This window comes from Berghia stephanieae, chromosome 5 (genome assembly GCF_034508935.2).
Source record: "Berghia stephanieae isolate SIO BIC M18660-M18661 chromosome 5, UCSD_Bste_1.3, whole genome shotgun sequence".
In the NCBI taxonomy this organism is placed as follows: Eukaryota; Metazoa; Mollusca; class Gastropoda; order Nudibranchia; family Aeolidiidae; genus Berghia; species Berghia stephanieae.
In genome coordinates, this window is record NC_088364.1 from 48,563,117 (window position 1) to 48,578,116 (window position 15,000).

At 37.9% G+C, this 15,000-nt stretch overlaps 1 protein-coding gene across 3 annotated transcripts in view; it reads left to right on the plus strand.

Moving 5' to 3' along the window:
- Nucleotides 1-15,000, plus strand: part of LOC144973083 (tolloid-like protein 1) — a 119,755-nt gene that overhangs the window by 9,965 nt on the left and 94,790 nt on the right. Inside the window, exon 1 of one of the 3 annotated variants that reach the window (XM_078915095.1) lies at nucleotides 8,695-8,833. The exons of the other annotated variants lie outside the window; for them this stretch is intronic. The gene's annotated coding sequence lies outside the window, so the exon portion shown is untranslated. Of the gene's footprint in view, nucleotides 1-8,694; nucleotides 8,834-15,000 lie in introns of those variants that run through there. 3 annotated transcript variants of the gene reach the window in all.

Genomic DNA, 15,000 nt, shown 5'->3' on the forward strand with positions numbered 1-15,000 from the left:
ATTATAATATATATATATATATATATATATATATATATATATATATATATATATATATATATATATCTTCAAATAACGACCGATTAAAATTACCCCCATCTTGCTTTTTTTAACTCTCAAACCTGGGACTTTTGTTCTTTGCTGGCTAAAATATAAATACTGTTACTACTAGCATATTATATTGTGAGAATATTCATTTTAGATTATGATTATATTTTCGTCAAATAATATACCATGGTAACTAGCTTTCATTGCAAAAACATTTTTAAAAAGATAGCCCCTAACTTGTCAAAGAGTCTTAAATCCAAAGACTTTTACAACAAACTATGAGGCCTTGGACACTGTTTACTATGCTATTTTGCATAGGGGAGTTCTGGACAGAATCTTTGACAAACGCATTGCCCTTTGTGAACCGAGACGTCAAGCATGAATGCATGAATGGATCCAATCAATTTTTCAGAAGGGATCATTGGCTTTTCACTTCTTTCCCAGAGTTTGCCCCTAAAAACTCGCCTTCCCCCTGACCTCTAACCTTTCACAACTTTCTTGGTGTGTTCTAATCCCCCATTGTATTCAACCCAATCCCATTTTCCAAACACCTGAACTGTACTTTGTTATTTATTGGCGTGAGTTTAGATTTATTTATCTATACCTATACTAGTGTTATTATTATTGTTATTGTTATTGTTATCATCATCATCATGATCATCATCATCATCATCATCATCATCATCATCATCATCATTATTATTATTATTATTATTATTATTATTATTATTATTATTATTATTATTTATTATTATTATCATTATCATTATTATTATCATTATTATTATCATTATTATTATTATTATTATTATTATTATTATATTATTATTATTATTATTATTAATATTATTATTTATTTATTTATTTATTTATTTATTTATTATTTATCTTTTTATTTATTTAATCATTACCAGATTGAGGTGGTTCGTTACAAATTTATTTTGGCTTCTTGAGTTCTATCCGATACTGTCTTAATCTGACAAAAACACGTTTTCAAAATTTTGGCCAGAAAACTCGACCTTCAAAATATCGATCGATTACAATAACCCTCATCTCGTCAAAACTCCCAAAGCTGAGATTTCTGATAGCTATCTATGTGTAATTTCAAAATATGGCTGGTGACTAGTCTACCAGTTGTAGAGGAGATAAGAAAAGGACTTAAAATGGAAATTAAACAAGAAAATCATAGTATGATAATCAAGCTTTGATAAAGCTGGAAAACGACTTAGACAGTTGGAGGCAGGTCAGTTATAAATGGAACAAGTATTGAGCAATAAACAACAACAAAAACTGTGTATTTATATAGCGCAATATTCACTTAACGTGCTACAAGGGGTCCTTAGCCGAGAGCAATACTTAACTTGTAAAATGAGACATGAAGCTTGTTGGGCGATATTATAATTTTTCCCCGACAGAGACAACGCTGTGTTAACGGCCAGGTATTCATTTTGTACCTGAGTGCTGTGAGAGAATGTGAATAAAGAGTAGTGCGGGGCGGTCCTTGGCAAGCTTAAGGACCACGGTCCTACGGTCCTTGGGAAATGAAGACCCTTTTCGACATTGAACATTCCTGAGAGACTGTTGGAAATTCGAACCGGTTTGACCTTTGAGAGCGTGGGATCGTTCATTCTTGAACCGTTAAAGACCGCTACACGATGAAAACCGTGGCCTACAGGAGTAAAACACACGGAGTAGTCACACTCATTTCAAATTGTAACCTAATTAGAGAAGAGGGGTGATGCCTTCTTTATTTGCTCACCGTACTTCATTGTTACTTCGATAATTTAATAAAATTTGAAATTTATCCCCATTAACGGAGATAATGGCATCGCCCAAGGCGTTGATCGAGTTGTTCGTGGCGTTGATACACACACGCAACTCCTACCCCCCCCCCCTCCCCCCCCCCCCACACACACACACATTAGAGGGCAGCGAGCATTGAAGAGTAAGAGAGAGACGTGAAGTTATAATAAGAGGGGGTGGATGAGGTGATAAGAGGGGTCGATGGTGACTTTTCGCCAGATCTAACAAACTCAGCTACCCATTCATTGCTGAGTAGACAGGGATTCAGAAAAAAATCGACTGCACCCGGGATCGATCTCTGGCCCTTTGCGTATAAAGAGAGTGCTCTATCAACTGAGCTATCGGGGTCCCCAAATATTCTATTGGACTTTTTAAAATTCAGACGTTATAACTGGGTTTTTTGGAAGGAAGAAACTAATGAAACTCATATTATTTGATTAGTAAAAACACCAAACGAAATTTTAATATTATTGTATTATTTTAAATGACAACACTGCGATAGAAAGGAGTGGTGACAAGAGATGGACAAAAGAAAACAAAAAATCGGATTTGCTACTTGCTAGGTTCGACACACACACACACAACACACACACACACACACACACAAACACACACATCTTTTGTAGTCACATACATTTCAAACAATAACTCATTAGAGAAGAGGGGTCATGCCTTCACCATAGATCATTGTCATTGCGATCATTATGGTGTAGTAAATTTTGAAATTTACCCCGTATAATGGAATCGTCCAAGGCGTGCGCCTCCTGTTCCCCCCATCTCACACACGAAAGGGCGGTTTGCGGAGTGGAGGTTGGTGGTCGTCTGCCTGTATGGTCGTCTGTGTCGTTTAGTGTATGGCAAAGGGGGGTGGGTGCGATTAATTAAGTGGGATGGGTGGTGATTGGTGGAAGATAGGCAACCGAAGCAACGAATCGCTGGGGAAGTAGTAGGCTATGGCGCGAGACCGTAGGACCGTGGTCCTTGCAAGGACCGCCCCGCACTAGTTGAAAGGTGATAAGAAGTGAGGACCGCCGCCGATCTTCCCCTCTGGGACCGGTCTTCGGTTCACAGCTAAAAGACCGTCGGACCGCGGTCCAGACCGGTCTTCAGCGCGGCACTAATAAAGAGCCTTTCTAAGGACTCAATTATGCGCCGCCCAGAGAGAGACTCGAATCCAGGATATTCGGAAATATTGAATGGATTAGTATAGTCATAAAGAATAGGACACATAAATAAATTAATTATCAAAAACATGTGTAGAAAAATAAATAAATAAATAAATAAAGAATACCGCGCATAAATAAATTTATAACAATGTAAAATTGAATGTCAGCTCCAATTTAATTAACGACAACAGATAATGTGAACGTTTCGGGTTTCCCCTTTATCAACAAAACAGGATGAATAAAAGAAACCCTACTGACGAATGAGATATTAAACGTCCACATTATCTGTTATCGTCTTTCAAATTGAAGCTTACATTCAATTTCACAACGTTATTTATTTCTTTGAGCTACGAGCAGCAACATTTTTACATAAATAAATTTAGAAAATGATAAAGAGCAAGAGAACGAAAATAAAATGAAGCGAAGTTTCCAAGAATGAGAAGAACAAAGAACGAATGAGGTCCAGCAAAGAAAACCCAGTAGCTCACAGCCTCATCCCCCCCCCCCCCCCCTTTTTTTTTTTTTTTCTCCCGTAGAAAATATACAGCTACTTAGAGCGGTACCTGATCCGTGCATTATCGTTTCTATCAAAGCTTGTAAACTGGTGTATGTTATTGAAAGGTGACAAAAGATTTACCTGGCGATAGCAGCATGGGGGCACCAAGGTGAAGTCAGGTGCAATTACCTACTGATGATGATAGCTTGCTCCGTCCCAGCGGGCGGAGACGGAGCTGGATCGAACTGAAGAGATGAGATGAGGAATGCTAAGGTGCCGATACAATCCCGCAGGAAAAATGAAGAGGAACAGGCACCCTTGTGCTGCTATGTGGTCTTGTAGTATGACATTCTCTTTCGGATTGGAAGATCCTGGGTTCGAGCCTCGCTCGACGCATAGTTGAGTGCTTGGAAATGGCTCTTTACTCACATTCTCTCACCGTGCTTAGGTGTAAAATGAGTGCCTGGTCGTTAACAGAGTTGTCTCTGTCCGAAAATATTGTAATATGTCATGTCACATCTCGTCTTACATGTTAAGGGCCCCCTTGTAAAGCGCTTTAAGCACGTTTGGTGGATATTGCGCTATATAATAAGCTCATTTTTAAAAAAAAATTTTAAATAAACAAAAGAACCACTTCTGATACTCGACACCGTGTTTCCTGCCTTCAATGCTCTCATGATTTTCTTTTTTAAAAATCAATAACAAATCAATTTGTCGTTTATTTATTCAGTATTTAACTCCAGCTTTTAATTTTAGTTTCTATACAGTGCAATATCTACTATAAATGTGCTCAAAGCACTTTACATGAAATCCGAAACCAAATGCCATTTAACATGTACGATGAAATAATATTATAGATAACGCTTGTAAGACGTTATACTATTTTTATTCTCAACTGAGGCAGCGCTGTTAGCGCCCAGATATTAGTTTTTCACCTGAATACGGTGGAGGAACGTTTCCAAGGACAATTTGTCGTCACGGGACTTCGAACTTTGTTCGAAGCGAAGGCCATACCACGAGACCACAAAGTCGCACATTTGGGCAGTTTTGTTTCAAATCGAAATGAAATGAGTTAGATTACCCAATATCAACAACACATCGGTTTGTTTACATTACAAAGCCCGAGTCTGTCGTGTTTACCAGATTGATGTGTCGTGTTTACCAAATGGAAATGTCAATATTTACCAGAGAGATAGATATTGATGCTATCGGTTTACTTTAAAAACTCATAACAATAGCAGTCGGATATGCCGTACCAAATCACAAAACTATGTGTGAAAACAATGATGATAATAATAATAATAATAATAATAATAAGAAGAAGAAGAAGAAGAAGAAGAAGAAGAAGAAGAAGAAGAAGAAGAAGAAGAAGAAGAAGAGAAGAAGAAGAGAAGAAGAAGAAGAAGAAGAAGAAGAAGAAGAAGAAAGAAGAAGAAGAAGAAGAAGAAGAAGAAGAAGAAGAGAAGAAGAAAGAAGAAGAAGAAGAGAAGAAGAAGAAGAAGAAGAAGAAGAAGAAGAAGAAGAAGAAGAAAGAAGAAGAAGAAGAAGAAGAGAAGAAGAGAGAAGAAGAAGAAGAAGAGAAGAAAGAAGAAAGAAGAAGAAGAAGAAGAAAGAAGAAGAAGAAGAAGAAGAAGAGAAGAAGAAGAAGAAGAAGAAGAAGAAGAAGAAGAAGAAGAAGAAGAAGAAGAAGAAGAAGAAGAAGAAGAAGAAGAAGAAGAAGAAGAAGAAGAAGAAGAAGAAGAAGAAGAAGAAGAAGAAGAAGAAGAAGAAGAAGAAGAAGAAGAAGAAGAAGAAGAAGAAGAAGAAGAGAGAAGAAGAAGAAGAAGAAAGAAGAAGAAGAAGAAGAAGAAGAGAAGAAGAAGAAGAAGAAGAAGGAAGAAAGAAGAGAAGAAGAAAAAGAAGAAGAAGAAAGAAGAAGAAGAAGAAGAGAAGAAGAAGAAGAAGAGAAGAGAAAGAAGAAGAGAGAAGAAGAAGAAGGAAGAAGAAGAAGAAGAAGAAGAAGAAGAAGAAGAAGAAAAGAAAAGACGAAAGGAAGAAGAAAGAAAGAAAAGTAGAAGAAGAGAAGAAGAAGAAGAAGTGAAGAGGAAGAAGAAGAAGAAGAAGAAGAAGAAGACAGAAGAAGAAGAAGAAGAAGAAGAGAGAAGAAGAAGAAAGAAGAAGAAGAAGAAGAAGAAGAAGAAGAAGAAGAAGAAGAAGAAGAAGAAGAAGAAGAAGAAGAAGAAGAAGAGAAGAAGAAGAGAAGAAGAAGAAAGAAGAAGAAGAAGAAGAAGAAGAAGAAGAAGAAGAAAGAAGAAGAAGAAGAAAAGGGAAGAAGAGAAGAAGAAGAAGAAGAAGAAGAAGAAGAAGAAGAAGAAAGAAGAAGAAGAAGAAGAAGAAGAAGAAGAGAAAAGAAGAAGAAGAAGAAGAAGAAGAAGAAGAAGAAGAAAGAAGAAAGAAGAAGAAGAAAGAAGAAGAAGAAGAAGAAGAAGAAAGAAGAAGAGAAGAAGAAGAAGAAGAAGAAGAAGAGAAGAAGAAGAAGAAGAAGAAGAAGAAAGAAGAAGAAGAAGAAGAAGAAGAAGAAGAAGAAGAAGAAGAAGAAGAAGAAGAAGAAGAAGAAGAAGAAGAAGAAGAAGAAGAAGAAGAAGAAGAAGAAGAAGAAGAAGAAGAAGAAGAAGAAGAAGAAGAAGAAGAAGAAGAAGAAGAAGAAGAAGAAGAAGAAGAAGAAGAAGAAGAAGAAGAAGAAGAAGAAGAGAAGAAGAAGAAGAAGAAGAAGAAGAAGAAGAAGAAGAAGAAGAAGAAGAAGAAGACGAAGACGAAGACGAAGAAGAAGAAGAAGAAGAAGAAGAAGAAGAAGAATCATTTGTAAAATGAATACATGACCGTTAACAGCGGTGTCTCTGTCCGAAAAATATGTAATATCGCCTCACGAGCGTCATGTTACGTCCTACATGATTCGTGTTGCTGTTGGCTAAGGACCCCTTGACAGTATGCGCTTGGCTTAGAAGCTCACAACATTGCCATCCGGAAGTCTTTGGTCGCAAAAGAAAACAAATCGTGAGTTGTATTCAATAGTTCAACCAATGGAATCACTTGATTCCTTGAGCTCTACTAACGACAACTCACTAGACGCTGCACAAACCTTAAAAATGACGTCAAACTGTAAGTCCTAGAGGATTCTAGTGTCAGTGTAACGATATGATTGATGCCCATCTCACGGTAGCAAGCAATGGAAACAATCCATCTAACATTGAATAGCCCGGGTTAGACCGTAGCCATCGTTATGTTATAGCCTGATACTGAAATCCAAAAGGACTGGCAGTTTGACGTCATTAGTGAGTTGTCGTTAGTAGAGCTCATGGAAACAAGTCATTTCATTGGTTGAACTATTGATTTCAACTCACGATTTGTTTTCTTTTGTAGCAAAAGACTGGCATTTTGACGTCATTTTTTGGTCAGTATCAGGCCATAACTTTACGAAGGCCACGGTTAGACTCCAGGTCTATGGACTGGGTAGTTCAAAATGAGCTTCTGTACTTTTGTGATAGCTTCAGATTGTAGTCTTCGTAAACTCATAGCCTGTCACTGACCAAACACTAAGTCAAAATACAAGGCCAGATCACAATAAGGGAAGGAACTCATGAGTTGTATTCAATACTTTAACCAATGGAATCATAAGTTGTTTCTTTAATTACTACAAATAACAAATCACTTGGCTCTGTACTACTAAAAAATAAATAAAAGTCCTCGTGTGTCGTGCTATAAATAGGAAACAGAAATTGTGAAGTCACACCTTCCTCTCTTGCGGTTCAAAACTCAATGGAACTCAATGGAAGTGTATAACCGGTCCAGTGTATAAACAATGACTATTATAATAGCAGGATGTACAAGTAGATTCTTAAAATTACAGAACGTAAAGGAGCGAGGGTAGATTATGATCGTCAATACGACGGTCAGAATTTATTTAGGCAAATTAGCTTTTATATAGCGCAATATCCACTAAACGTGCTCAAAGCGCTTTACAAGGAGTCCCTGGCTAACAGCAACACTTAACATGTAGGACAAGACATGACACCTGTTAGGATATATTACAATTGTTTCGGACAGAGGCAACGCTGTTAACGTTAACGGCCAGGTACTCATTTTACACCTGAGAACGGTGAGAGAATGTGAGGAGAGTGTCTTTTCCAAGGACTCAACTATGCGCCGAGCGAAGCTTGAACCCACGACCTTCCGATTCGAAAGCGAGTGTCATACCACAAGACCACATAGCCGCACAAATAAATAATAAAATAAGATTGTATCACAATGAAACCAGAAGATCAGTTGCACAATGTATGTTTCCAGTCCTCCGGTGAGCTGGTATCACACTTCCAAGGAGATTGGAACCAGTTGTTCCCTATTAATGAAGGCTACGTTGAAACACTCTATCGACTGAACTCCACAGTCTTTTTTATCAGTGTAAAAGAGAGTGTCATCGCCGTCCCGTTCAGTTTGCCTTTCTGTCGGGTGGATTTGTACCTAGTCTGTCAACTCGTTCACTGTAAATATTATACTTGTACACGCCACTGTGTGGGCGTCTGTCCAGGATTTGTTTTGATAGGGGAGGAGGAAAGAAAAGGAAGAGGGAGACAGAGATGGAAAAGGATAGAAAATAGAAAGACTCGTGTGCGTGCTTTTTGTATGCGTAAGAGAGAGAGAGAAAGAGAGAGAGAGAGAGAGAGAGAGAGAGAGAGAGAGAGAGAGAGCGATAGATAGTTAGATAGAGAGAAAGGTTATTTTTAAAAGCTGTATCTTTATGAGTAACCCTGAGAGAGAAAGAGAGAGGGGGGGAGGAAGTGTGTGTGTGTGTATGTGTGTGTGTGTGTGTGTACATAGTGTACTCTTATGTGTATAGAATGAGATTCTGTTTTTGTGTGTATGTGTGTGTGTGCGTGTGTGTGTGTGTGCGTGTGTTTCAGCGTCTCTGTGTATATTTCCATGTGAAGAGGGGTGTCATTTAAAAAGGCAGAGGGCTAAAAAAAAATTCATTTTGCTCTGAGCGTTTTATTTTTCCAATTTGATTTGAACAGTTCGTCACCTTTTCGTCGTGTTGTCGATAAATTTCAATGGTATGGACTCGACAGACAGCACACGGGTGGACACACCAATGAATGAATGAATGAATGAATGGGTGAATAGTGTGCTTTTTGTGTTTCTTAAAAACTTTATAGTTTGGACTTCGTCTGTTTGAGTTCTTTGCTTTATTTTATGTTAAAATTTCGTTCACGGGTCTTGGATTAATTTCTTGTTTTCTTGGAATTTACGAGTCATGTGTGAGGAGACTAAAATTTGTCTATCAGAGGTAAGAGCATATTGAGCTTTGAGCTTGAGATTTTATATAGCGCAATATTCACTTAATGTGCCCAAAGCGCTTTACAAGGGGTCCCGGACCAACAGCAACATACAACATGTAGAAAGAGACATGACGCCTCTTAGGTGAGAGTATATATTTTTTGCTCCGACAGAGACAACGCTGTTAACGGCCTGATACTCATTGTACACCTGAGTACGGTGAGAGAATGTGAGTAAAGAGCCTTTTCCAAGGACTCAACTATGCGCCGAGCGAGGCTCGAACTCGGGACCTTCCGATCCGAAAGCGAGTGTCATACCACTAGACCACATAGCCGCACAATTATATTATGTGACCAAGCTTCTCAAATTGTTTTTACATGGATGTGATTTAAATCTGATTTTACGTTTAACTTGTTATTGACGTGCACTTATTGTCAGGTCAGATAACCCAAACTGTTAGGGGCTCATTGTTGTAATGGAAGTAGATCTCAAATAGATCTCAAAATAGATCTCAAACCAACGCGAAATATTGTCCATTACAATAGTGTTAAAAACAGGCCCATATTTGCGCTAGGTTATTTTACCTGCAAATGAGCCCGCATCTCTCGGAAGATCGGAATGAACTCGATGTCTCGATAGTGAATTGAGTGTAAAGTAAAAATGACGAGAATTAAGAAATTTAAGTTTTTCTAAGTTTAAAAACAACTCTCATCATTTAAGGCATTATTATTGTGTCTTTAATTTGGCAGATACAATGCTGGTAACGGCCAGGTACTCATTTTACACCTGATTAATAATAATAGTAATAATAATAATAGTAATAATAATAATAATAATAATAATAATAATAATAATAATAATAATAATAATAATAATAATAATGTACTTCATTCATCAAAAAAAAAAAGAAATTTTTGTACAGACGTTTAAAATGCCGGCATGATATAATGATAACCATAATATAAGTAAGTTAATGTGGTAAAGTAAAACTTGGTAATAGGTATAGTGTAATAATATTGTAAGCTGTAAGAATAATTCCATAGCATAAATTTAAAGGGGCGTACTGATTGTCTAATTGTAAAGATATAGCTATCTAGTAAAGTGTATATTGATGTCAACATATAAGAAATTAAATTAGTAAAAAGCTAAGAATTAGATACAGTATAATAATAATATTGTAAATTGACTCAGAAAAATTACATAGTATAAATTACATGGCCCATATTAGATGAAATGTAATTGTATAGATGGCGTTAGCTATTGTAGGTAAGAAGTAATTTTAAAGAAGAAGATTCATAGCTAAAACATATACAACCGTGAGTTGTATTCAGTAGTGAACCTATGGGATCATTTATTTCCTTGATCACTACTAACGACAATTCACACGGCGCTGCACAATCCTAAAAAAATGACATCAAAATTTAAGTCCGAGTGGATCCCAGCGTAGCCATCGTTAAGTTATAGCCTGACACTGAAAACCAAAAAGACTGGAATTTTGACGTCATTATTTGGTTTTTGCACCGTCTAGTGAGTTGTCGTTAGTAGTGCTCATGGAAACAATACTACTGGCCAAAGACTAGCATTTTGACGTCATTTTTTTGGTCAGTGTCAGGCTATAGATAGAATGCGCTTGGCCGAGGAGTTCACAACATTGCCATCCGGAAGTATAACAGACCAACACACAAACTCTGTGTAACCATGAACTTTTATAGTCTGGTTAATACAGTTTAGTGAGAACAACTCACAAACGCGGATGGCAAAAACAATAACAAAGGCCTGGGTGACGTCATCTGCATACTATCTATAAGTTAACGATGGCAACGCGCCAAACTCCAAAAACGAAAGAAAAAAAAAACATGTGAATACATTCTTTAAAATGTACAGCCGAAGTTTGTTTACATTTCAAACGTATTTAAATAATATGTCAAGTTTACCCGGTGTGCTTGTCAAGATATAAATAGAATCACATATAAACGTAGAACAACAATGTATTTACATGAATGTTGTGTTTAAATGGGTCACATTTACCCGGTGTAATTGGATTCATTAGTCTGATGTCACGTCGCCCAGCAGCGGCGGCCATGGTGGTTCTAAACAAAGAAAATCGGTATTTTTATTCTTCATGCTGGCTAGAACTTTTCATATGTCTTGTGATCAGAATGTGTAAAAGTCAAAACATGATCAGATTTTTTTTCCTCTGGATACGCTTTTATGCTCGTCTGAGAAACATTTCATAAGGGCGTCCGCCATTGTTCCGATAGTTTAGAGCCAGTTACTAAGTTACCATGCGCCATTACGAGGGAAGTGACGTTACGACTGTTGAAGCGTATTGTCATGCTTTATTAAGTATTAAGTATCATCATCATTATCATCATCATCATCATCAATCCCATGATCTGATGATCGTCGGGGGGATATACGAGGTACAGATCTCACCACTTTCCGCCATTCTTCTCTATTGTTGGCTTCTCCAAGAGTTCCTCCATCTTCATTCCTGCCCATTCCTTGATGTTGTCCAGCCAAACTTTCCTTTGCCTTTCTCTTCTTTTTCCTCCTTTTAGGGTACCCTCCATCACCGTTCTGCACAAACCGTCATGCGTCACATTATGGCCAAACTATGACAGTTTCCTTCTTCTAACTGTGGTGATGAGGGGTTCCTGTCGTCCTACACGATCTTGCACCTCTTCCAGTACGTCTTTATTGGTTCCGAGTTCTGTATACGGCACCCGCAGAAGTTTTCAATAACTTTTCATCTCAAAAGCAGAGATTCTGCGCTCTAATTCCGCAGTTAATGTCCATGCCTCGCAGCCTTATAGTAAAATGGAAAATACCAGCGATTTGTACAGTTTAATTTCTATTTTGAAACTGACAGGACTTTTTCCATATTTTTGTCAGTCTCGTTAGTGTTGTTAGTGTTCCTATTCTTACCTTGATCTCAGTTGTACTGGTACTATGTTATGCGTTTAGGTAAAATACTCATAACATCCTCCAGTCGTATAAAACGTACCAACACACAAAACTATGTATAACCTTGAACGTTTATAGCATGATTGATATAATTTAGTGGTAACAAAGAACTAAGTGACATCAAATTAATCCGGTCTAAAGAGAATAAAGTTGATGTCAATCCGCTTTGTTATTGTGTTTTACACCACCAGTTGTGATTCAACAGTCTGATGTCACGTCCGCCTAGCAACAAGCAGCTTGGTTCTAAACAAAGAAAATCGGTACTTTTTATTCTTCATGCTGACTATAACTTTTTCACAAGTCATGTGATCAGAATGTATAAAAGTCAAAACATGATCAGATTTATAACTTTTTTTTCCTCTGGATATACTTTTATGGTCGTCGGAGAAGTATCTCATAATGGCGTCCGCATTTTCCCGACAGTTTAAAACCTGTTGCTAAGTTACTATGCGTCATTACGAGGGAAGTGACGTCACTATTGTTGAAGCCTATTCTTTCAATCAGACTTCTATGACACACAGGATTACACACAGTTTAATTAGATTATCTGACGGGTAGTATTGTTGTGTATTTTACTGAAACACTTATTCTACTAAATGTGGGCTTAACAAGGCGTCCAAAGCCAAATAATATATTACTTAACATGCAAGACAAGTGGTTAAACTCATTAGGCGCAATGCTATTTTTTTTTCTCAGAGAAAACCCTGTTACTGACTATTTTTTTTTTTTCATTTTGGCATGAAAACATCTTATCTAATTCAAATGTCGATCAATCACAATCCGCTCAATTTATCAAAACAGCTTAAGCCTGAGACTTTCTTACAGGCCAAAATGGAATAAAATGGGAGTTGGCAAAGTACGGTAATCTATTTCATATGTCTTTTTGATCGATCGTGGTTGTGAATATTGGGATCTTTTGGAATCAAAATATAAAATATGAAATTATTAGAGTGTCACGCGCTGGAACATTAGTAGGCATTTCATGATCAGACAGCCTCAAATGTCTCATTTTACTACCTCCCCCCCCTTGAGGGCATGTGGAACCATATATCCATTTCATACAGTACCATTGGCCTGTTAGGCGTCCTTTTTGTACTACATATCACTTTGACAGTATTTTTGTAGCCAGGTACTCTTTCACGAGTCGAGTGTGTAAATTGCGTCACCCAAGGACCCACCGTCGGAGCCAGAATTTCCACAATTACTGTCACCCATTCGTCCACTAATCACGCTTAACATTGCTTGCTTTTATGACAAGACGAGACACCATACCGCTGAGCCATCGAGCTAAATAATTCTGATATTTTGATTAAAATGAAATGTAAAGTGTTAACTTGCTATTTACTGGGCCAGTCTTTGTATTGTTCAGAATATAACGTTGTTTGGTGGAATTTCAGGATCCCCTATTGGGACATAACAAATGTTGTTTGTTTTTGTTTTTTCATAGTACTTCTGAGCTAGGCGATCATTTTCTAAATTAGATTGAATATTTTGAATTCACACATGCTTCCCCGAGAATTTATATTAAAAGAAACGGCTCGTGCTACCATGCGTTGTATGTGCTGGAGATTTTTAGTATGCTAAATCAAGGGCAAGCTCAGTCATTAAGTAGCACAATTTTATTGGCCTGGGTGATAAAGATTCGTCGGTACTTGCAGATGCATCGGTGTAATAAAAGGGCTTGGTTTGGGAAGAGAAAGATTGTGGGGAGGAGGAGGAGAAGGATGATGATGATGATGATGATGATGATGATGATGATGATGATGATGATGATGATGATGATGATGATGATGATGATGATGATGAAAAAGAAGAGGAGAAGGAGAAGAATAATAAAGAGAAGGAAGACGATGAGCAGAAGAAGAAGAAGAACAGGAGGAGGAATTAAAAGCACACAAGAACAGCACAGGACTCGCGACAAATAATTGGTTGCTTAAAGCTGTTAACAAAAATGTTAGGAAAATTACCGTGATGTGACAATTTAACTAAACTCACTTGACTAACATTTAACTGCCCTTTCTTGTGTTCTTGTAACTGGGTCGTGTCAATAAAGTTTTAGCAAGACAGTATTACAATTATTTAGGGGCCGGCAAGATCCAGCAGGAGTCGGAGTCGATACCGACCCGGAATTGCACTTGTCGGAGTCGATATCACCCGGAACTGCACTTGTCGGAGCTGTTCCGATCCGATCAGGAGTTGCCTTGGGTAGCCAGTCGTTATATTCCATTCAGTCTCGACACTGATGCATTATTTCTGATCAATTAATGGAGTGTAATCCCCGCCTATTCTTGGAAATAGCAAAAAGACTAGCTGAGGTTATGTCTGAAATCTGCCATTACACCCGTCAGAACCTCACATGGTATTAGCTAATCATTCCGCTAAATTCGGTAACGACTCCACCACTATCATTTTGCTTGGTTTAACTCTTTTCCTTTCTGACCATGCTCAGAATGTGTCCCAAAAAGTCATAACAACACAGGAAATCATTTTTTTAACTCAAACTGAAAAGCAATATATACATTGTATACATAAAACTGTGGAGCAAAACGAGCTTTATGAAACAGCATTAGGTTCTTATAAATATGACAACGATTTTTACTCAAATTTTGTGATGGATAAAATCAATCAGTAAAAGTAACGTGTTCAATGTATCGTAATGAAAATGACGATTTTACTGTTGTTGGATAGGAAAGGGTTACGATGCGGGATCGGATATGATTTTATGTTCTGAAGTGAATCGATTCTGAGTTCAGCAAATAGGTCTAATCCGGAGTGAGTCGATTCCGATGTCAGAGGTCGCCTGAGGGCTAATCCACACCAGAGACCGACTCCGACAACCGGGCACTGCCGTCCTCTGCTGTCTTCCGGATAAAGACGTCGGGCACGGACAAAATACTAAAAATAAAGAGAAGAGCCGCTAGACCTTAATCATACCAAGCTCAAAACATAAAAAACCACAGAGGACGTCGGGTGCTTGGTATGGGTAGGTCTAGCGGCTCTTCTCTTTATTCTTACTTTTTGTCCGCGCCCGACGTCTTTATCCGGAAGACGGCAGAGGACGGCAGTGCCGGGCAATCGGAGTCAGTCTCCGGTGTGGGTAGCCCTGCCATTACCACAAGTCTGACAGCATTCCGCGAAGCCAGATTGATCTGTGTGCACTCATCGGATGTCTGTGTTTGCATTTGCATAATTTGGTTTACTCTTCATTGT